Here is an 8414-nt window from a genome sequence, read left to right as displayed (position 1 = left end):
AGTACGCCCACGTCACCTTTCATTCCTATTCTATCTGTATGAAATGCATGTCTGAAGCATTTCGAATATTTGATTATTTCATATGACAATTTTGTATTATTACATGGATAAATCATGTAAATAGATAAACAACATAGGAACATCCTTACTTAATAACATCTCCGGTATGTTATCCAGCTACATCATTACATATTTTTAACTTGTCGGAATATGACACATTATCATGCTTTTCACTGGTAGGTTTGAAGTTTTTACACTAAACTGCATGTCGGATGTGTACTTGATCTATATAAGAGAACATGTTGTATTCATAAGTAGAATAAATCTTTGAACAAGCTATTTTGCATTTGCAAGTACCCTTAGATCGATACTTGAACGTTAAATGTTCTAATTACTAATATGTTTGTGCTAATACCTATCAAATGATTGTGTAATACGTTAAAAAATTGATTTTCCAGTTGGTTCTTAACTCGTTTGCTGTACCACTGTGCATGTTAAGGCAGTATTTTGAACTCGGTCTCATATCCAAACCCGCCATATTCTTTATTTGCCTGTTCGAAATCAAGGCAACAGTACAGTAGTTTCAAGATGTCAATTCTCATACATCGACCAAGAAGACAAATCAAGGTATCATACAAACAACCGGAGTTATCAATATTGTTATAGTGTTTTGTTTGGCAATAAAACCACATCTATGCATTTGTAAAATGTTTATCTAAAAACAAGTAAAAATTGTTAATACCAGCTGTCAGTCATTGCATTTTATACTGTTCGTCGCAAACTAATATGTTGAATTTATGCACACAAAAAAAAACAACACCAGTTTTAGCTCCTCTTTAATTTCATTTGATTTCCTTTTTGTTTGTTTGTTACCTTGACTTTCCTAATCGTGTTAAGATATTTGAACATCGGCAACCTACTGTTACATTAATGAATCACATGTTTTACGGGTAAATGTCATAACATTATGACAAATAGTGTATAACTTTCATACCTAATAATGCAGCCATTTAAACAAAGCATCTGCAAATAAAATATCGTAACATGAACTTGAAATACCATATTCAATGATGCTTACTGAATATATATATATATATATATATATATATATATATATATATATTTATTTTTTTTTACTTTGAATCTTGAATCATAGTACCGATAAAGTCATATTTTAATGACATGGCCTAAAACATCTATTGATGTAGTACAATATCTGAATCGAAAACCATAAATTCCCATTTCGTGTTTCAATTGATGTAATCATATATTAGGTATTATTAATGAATCACATGTTGAAATTAACACTATGATGAAATTTTGGCGAATAATAAGTCCTTCATGGCTTCAATGAACATTACATTTAACAGCAAATCTGCGAACTTACCTTGTTTGTATTGGATATCTAAGCTTCACAAGATTCCATACATACAACGGTACTTGCCGGTTCATCTGCATGTTCTACAAAGGAATTGTCCTTTAGATTGACTAACATTCTGTCCGCATTGAAAGTAGGTCTTCAGAAATACTGTGACACTGTTTATTCGCGTTGTGCTTTTTAGCATATATGGTTTACCCAAAACTCTAAAGAACTTCTGTATACTTTTAAATCTTGATCTTTCTCTGAAATTGATTTTATCAAAACCTATGATTTTTAAACCCTGAATACCACCATTCCCCATGTCAAATTGAAAAATCGTCTAAAAAAATAATCCACAATGCTTTTTAATATAAAAATGGTAGCATACGCGCTATAAATGTATTGCTTCGGGATACCATACGACATATTTTGTTAATAGGGAACAAAAAGTTAAAACATGCTACACCGAGGAATAAGTGATCAGTATGCTGGAACATATTTGTTGCATTTTAAGGTAGCTTCAACAAATTGCCGGCCTTCCAATGGGAACGAACTTTGCGCCTCTTCTTGCCGACCTCTTCTTATTTTCATATAAGTCGGAGTTCCTTCAGACACTTATCAAAAACAAAGAGATCAAAGAAGCCAGATCATTGAATTTCACATTTAGATATATTGATGATGTTCTAACCATTAACAGTCCATACTTTTCTGATTGGGTTCCATTAATATATCCTCCAGAACTAGAAATTAAAGAAACAAAAGACACTGCTTTCCTGTATCTGTTTGTTTTGTTCACACACTGTTGTAAATATAATGGAATTTTGTGCAACTGTCATACAAGTGAGAGGTTTAGCTAGCTATAAAACCAGGTTCAATACACCATTTTCTAAATAAGGAAATGCCTGTACTAAGTCAGGAATATGACAATTGTTATTCATTCGTTTGATGTACATGTATTTGAGCTTTTTCATTTTTTACCATTTGACAAAGGACTTTCCTTTTTGAATTTTTCTCGGACTACAGTATTTGTTTTAATTTGTTGTTTTAATTTTTACACATAGAAAAATACATATAAATGCTTAATTTTCAAGTTTTTACCAATTTACAGTTCCAATGAGGTGGTTGCACAGCCTATTCAAGGTAAGACAGCTTATGACTTAAAAGGACATAGCAGTGAAGAAGCAATTTTAGTTTTAGCATAGGCATGTCTGAAACAACATGTCCCGGTCTCAATGCACACAACACATATACGTTTTATAAAATTTTTTTTTGTAAACATGCAACGATAGTCTTCTGATCTCTCGTTTGATAATTGGATTACAAATAAAACAGAAAACCGAACATGCTCCAATGTGTTTTATATCTTAATAAAATTGGAAACGGAGAACGTGTCGAAGAGACAACAACTCTACCAACGAGCAGAAAACAGTCAAAGGCCACCAATAGGTCTTCAACACAGCCAGAAAATCCCGCACCCGGAGGCGGGCTTCGGCTGAACGCTTAACAATAAGGTGTACTAGTTAAGGGCACTTTTAGCACTCTTTGCTAAATTTTGTGGCGAACTGTTACTAGTGGGAAATTATGATTGTCAGGAGTGAACATCGACGTTCGGCAGTAAAACTAACAAGACTTATTATTTAAGTTGAAGTCGAACTGAAACCAGACGAGACGAGTTTTTACTTATTGGAAGCTTCATTTTTTATAACTTTTATTTTATTTTCTTATTATTTAGTGTTTGAGGAAGACAGTAACATTTGGAAGTTCTTTATGCATTCAATCTTTTTTAAGGTGCTGGTATTGAGAATAATATTTATCAGTTAGCAGATGATCTACCCGGCCCATCCTCTGCTTCTCATATTAGAGGAGACGTATATTCTTCCATCGATAGAAGGTTACAAGTGTCAGGTGCTCAAACTGTAAATTACAAGGTTTCAAATAATGACAACAGAAAACAACAGCCAGGTAATAAAATATATTTCTCGATTAATTCGTCTTTGCCTCCAGGACAACATGTTATTTAATTAAAATCCAAATCAAGAATTTTAAATGTGAACGCCAATAAGAAGGCATGATTTGAGAGCTCTTTATAAATTGTTTGATTCAGTAATGTCCTCTTCTTGTCGACTTATTCCTTTATTCATATGAGGCTGACGTCCTACAGGAACTTCTTAGGAAAAAAGAAAAGAAGTTAGCAGTATCCTTTTTTCAACTTTCCGTGATATAATGATGTTCTCTCACTAAATAATTCAAAATTTGGTGACTATGTTGAACGCATCTATCCCATCTAACTTAAGATAAGTCTGCCTCATATCTTGACTTATGTCTAGAAATTGACAATGATGGTCGGTTGAAAACAACACTTTACTACAAAAGAGAAGATGTCAGCTTCCCAATTGTGAACTTTCTATTTCTATGTAACATTCCAGTAGCGCCTGCAGACGGAGTTTTTATCTCAGAGTTGATACGATATTCCAGGACTTGTATTTCTTATCATGATTTCCTTGATATAGGGTTGCTGCTAACAAGGAAGCTATTAAACAAAGAGTTTCAAGCAGTGAAGTTGAAATTATCCTTCGTAAATTTTACGGACGCCATCACGTGTTGATTGACCGTTATGGAGTAACCGTTGCACAGATGACAACGGACAAGTTCCAATTGTCGTAACTACAATACCGTTCGTTTTCCACCTAATGTGACCTACTGAATCAGACTTATCACCGGGTTTGTACTAACATGAGCAACTCGATGGGATCTGCTTACCCTTCCGGAGCACATGAGATCACCCCAACTTTCGGTAGGGTTCATGTTGCTCATTCTTAGTTTTTCTATGTTATGTATTATGTACTGTTGTTTGTCTTTTCTTTTTTAGCCATGTCGTTGTCAGTTTATTTACGAATTATGAGTTTGAATGGCCTTTGGTACCCATCGCCTCTTTTTTGCCTTTTTTCGCTATATACTACATGAAACAAGTCATCAAACGGACACAAAATATTTCTAATCCCTTAGTGAAAGCAATATCTTATTATGAAATTAAATACATCTTATACAATATAAATTGACGTTGAGCCACATAGGATTCAGAAACTTGCAACACGAGCTTATATTTATCTAGATATAGGAAGATGTGGTATGAATGCCAATGAGACAACTCTCCATCCAAGTTACAATTTATAAAAGTAAACCATTATAGGTCAAGGTACGGCCTTCAACACGGAGCATTGGCTCACACCGAACAGCAAGCTATAAAGGGCCCCAAAAAATTACTAGTGTAAAACCATTCATACGGAAAAACCAACGATCTAATCTATATAAATACGAGAAACGAGAAACACGTATGAACTACATAAACAGACGACAACTACTGTAATCAGATTCCTGACTTAGGACAGGTGCAAACATTTGCAGCGGGATTAAACGTTTTAATGGTACCAAACCTTCTCCCTTTTCTGAAACAATAGTATAACATCACAACATAGAAAAACACACTACAAAATATCAATTGGAAGGCTTAACTCAATCAAAAAACGTAAATTAACACACAATGAACGAATAAATTTGACATGTGACACCTGAATGCAAATACACAGTTAATAAAAAATTACAAGGGATAAATAATTAATCTGTCTTCTTTGCCCGATTCAGTTATCAAATTTGTTCATAAGCTAGTTGAAAAATGACGCTTATGGAATAAGTACCAGTATACGTTATAAATTATTCACCTTAATCCATTTCGCTCTGCTAAGGCATGATGCAGCAAAATAAAATCAATTATTCAATATGTATAAAGGTGTGTCTAAGTGCAATGACTATATTCTCAGCATACTATTTACAACCCGATTAGCAGTTAACAACAGAGAACATTAAAATCAGTGCTAAGTGTGAACCGTAAACGCATGCAGGCCTGTCGTATGGTAATTTCGAAATTCAACACTCATACATAATTAACCGTTATAAAATTAGTAGAGGAAAGGAAGACTGAAAAGACCAAACCACATATTACGTATATGTGCACTTGTTAACCTGAATTCTATCTCTAGATTTATATTTTAACCTTTATTTTTTTTTTTAATCACAGGAGTAAGAGATGGACACAACAGGGTCGTAGAAGATGTAAGCATACCTTTATATAAACGCATGCATCATGAACTATTTCATTTGCTGATAAAATATACATTTTGTTCCTTGAAAAGGTGAATAAACATGACTGTCATTTATAAATGATTATTTATCTGGCCCCATAGGGTCTCAGTCGAAAACAAACAAAACATTATTTTAATATTCACCGCTTCCAACGACCACAATGGCTTCAATATATCAATTTACAATGCAGGTGCCTTTTTTGAAGATACCCGTTAACGAGGCATATCTCATACTATAATAAGATATTGTCAAATAATATTTAGAAAAATCGAAAACCCTGAAATGGTCCGTTTGTGAAGGCTAACTACTATAATTGATGACTTTCAATCATGGCTTCTACTGCACTCAATGATTTCTTTAACTGGTCGTTATAATTAGTTTTACATACGCCAGTAACGTCGTCTTTTTAAAAAAGTACCTCGTGTAAAAATCAAGAGGCTCAAAAGATTATTCATCGCTTATTGTTGTCCCCCGCGCAAGCTTTTGCGGGGACAAAGAAATACCGGGCGTCCGTCCATCCGTCTGTCCGTCCATCCGTACGTCCATGTGTCCGTCTGTCCGTCCGGTCTTGTTAGCGTTCTCACAGGTACAATTCTTGCCAGATTTTTATAAAACTTATACTATAGGTTATAATCAGCAATATCTCGGACAAGTTCTATAATGGTGGCCGATCGACATTTTTAAAAAGATTTATGTCTCTTGGAAATATTAAATTTATGGAAAATGGCCTCGTTAGCGCCCTCACGGGTACAATTCTTGTCAGATTTTTATAAAACTTATACTATGGGTTAATATCAGTAATATCTCGGACAAGTTTTATAATGGTGGACGATTGACTTTTTTAAAGAGTTATTCCCCTTGGAAATATTAAATTTATGGAAAATGGCCTCGTTGGCGCTCTCACGGGAACAATTGTTTGCCAGATTTTTTTTATAAAACTTATAGTATACTATAAGTAATGCCCTTGAAGGTCTGTTTGAAATGTAATTTTTTTTTTTTTAAACAAATGATCAAAGATGTATTTCAGCAGTCTAAAAATGTTTTTGAAAATGAGTTCTGTCAGATTTTTCAAGAACTTAGATTTTCGATCAGTGTGTTATATCCTTACTAGTCTTTGCACTTGAAATTCCTTGAAGGTCTGTTTGAAATGTAATTTATTTTCTTTAACAAGGTAATCGAAGATCTATTTTAGCAGGCTAAAAATGTTTTTGAAAATGAGTGCTGTCAGATTTTAATTAAAAGAGTTATGCCCCTTGGAAATATTGATCTTATGGGAAATTGCATTGTTAAAGCTCTCATATGTTCAATTCCTACCAGAATTTTATGAAACTTAATTCATAGGTTTATATCAGTAACGCCTTTGCCATTTTCGAAAATAAGTTCTGATCAAATATTTTTAATGAATTATGCTCCTTGGAAATATTAATTATAAAGGAAATCACATTGTTTTGCTCTGAAGTATCATTTCTCTAAGATACTATTAAAAAAAAATTAAAGAACAAAAGAAGCTTTTTTTAAGTTATTGCCCTTGTACCTTGGATAGATAAAATATGTGCAGCGCGGGGAACATTGAAACTCAGTTCTTTAATTAATTTTTGTTTTCTGTTTTGCATTGACTTTTTTTTTGTAAATATTGTTATACTTCCGATGAAGTTGTTATATTTAACTTTTGTAAACATTATCATGCTTACTGATCCTCAAAAAGGAGGTATAGTGATGCAAAAGTAATACCGATTGCAAGATAAAATCTACATGGTTTTGCAAACATTTTCGCAGTTATGAAAAAGTTAACTAAATATATGCAATTAATGTTAACGCTATTTGGTATATATGAGTAAGTAATGGAAAAGGGGTCGAAGTTTTAATTTAGATTCTAATACTTTTTAGGATTTCTCAAAACTAAATTATGTTGAGGTTGCATTCGACTCAAAAAGGACATCTAGAGAGTTTTACATCCATGGAGCTGAACATAGAACTCAGTATGTAGACATAGACCTTTTGGCAAAAGCTGATCCTTTGTGTAATGAAGACGAGAATGACAGTGTATCCTCTTCTGGGGATAACAACGATGATGATTTTGTGTCTCTAGAGGAGATTCAGAAATGGAAAATTAATGAAGATAGATGAATGTTACCATTAAGAATTATTTCCAGTTTCATGGACTGTCAAAATATGACAATTCGTACATTTGTACATAAAATATTGCGAAATGGTATGCAAATTCAACTTTAAACATTATTTTTTTATCAATTTTTGTTCGTTTTTATTTATTAACATTAAACATTACGTGTGTATGGCATTGTATGAACAAGAATTACGCAAATCAATGTATTTCAATATGATATGCATTTATAATCTATAATAAACTTGAAATCAAATTAAAGCCGAGACAAATGAAGGTTATATACACAAACTGATGGAATAGCGTGAATTACAAAGGGATCAAGAATGTATGCGTCGATAAGTTCATTGTCTTCGGCTATTATTCATGCCTAAACCGCCATGCAAATCCACACTCAGTCAAAGTGTCAAAATCTGGAATATACCCATAAAACCCTGATTATTACAAAGTAGTTTTGAAAAATACTGGCAAAATACAGAAGTGTAGGTTATATATTTCGGAAGTATGCTTATAGAGTTGAAAAATAAATTGATCTACAACAGACGATTTTTGTTGTTGTGAAAATAGCATCTCTTTTAGTTTAGAAATTAGTGGTGAGTGAAAGACATAATAAATTATTCATCTTTACCTTATATCTTGACTGTTATATGTTATGTAGACCAAATAGACCACCTGACTGATGAACAAAGATACGTAAAAGGTGATACATGAATCAAAGACTTTCAAACGATCTTATTTTCATCTTAAATAAGAAATTCAGGTATCAAATTATAATATTGAATGAATAAAATA

At 32.9% G+C, this 8414-nt stretch overlaps 1 long non-coding RNA gene across 1 annotated transcript; it reads left to right on the top strand.

The window, feature by feature from the left end:
• Positions 1-2400: 2400 nt before the first annotated feature.
• On the top strand, positions 2401-8165 carry LOC127703803 (uncharacterized). The gene is made up of 4 exons (XR_007983051.1): positions 2401-2500; positions 3149-3322; positions 5436-5470; positions 7388-8165. It is a non-coding gene; the product is annotated as an uncharacterized LOC127703803 (long non-coding RNA).
• The last annotated feature ends 249 nt before the right edge of the window (positions 8166-8414 follow it).

This window comes from Mytilus californianus, unplaced genomic scaffold, assembly GCF_021869535.1.
Source record: "Mytilus californianus isolate M0D057914Y unplaced genomic scaffold, xbMytCali1.0.p SCAF_51, whole genome shotgun sequence".
NCBI classification, from domain to species: Eukaryota; Metazoa; Mollusca; class Bivalvia; order Mytilida; family Mytilidae; genus Mytilus; species Mytilus californianus.
Note: the sequence above shows the minus strand (reverse complement) of the source record. Positions and strands in the feature narration are given on the sequence as shown.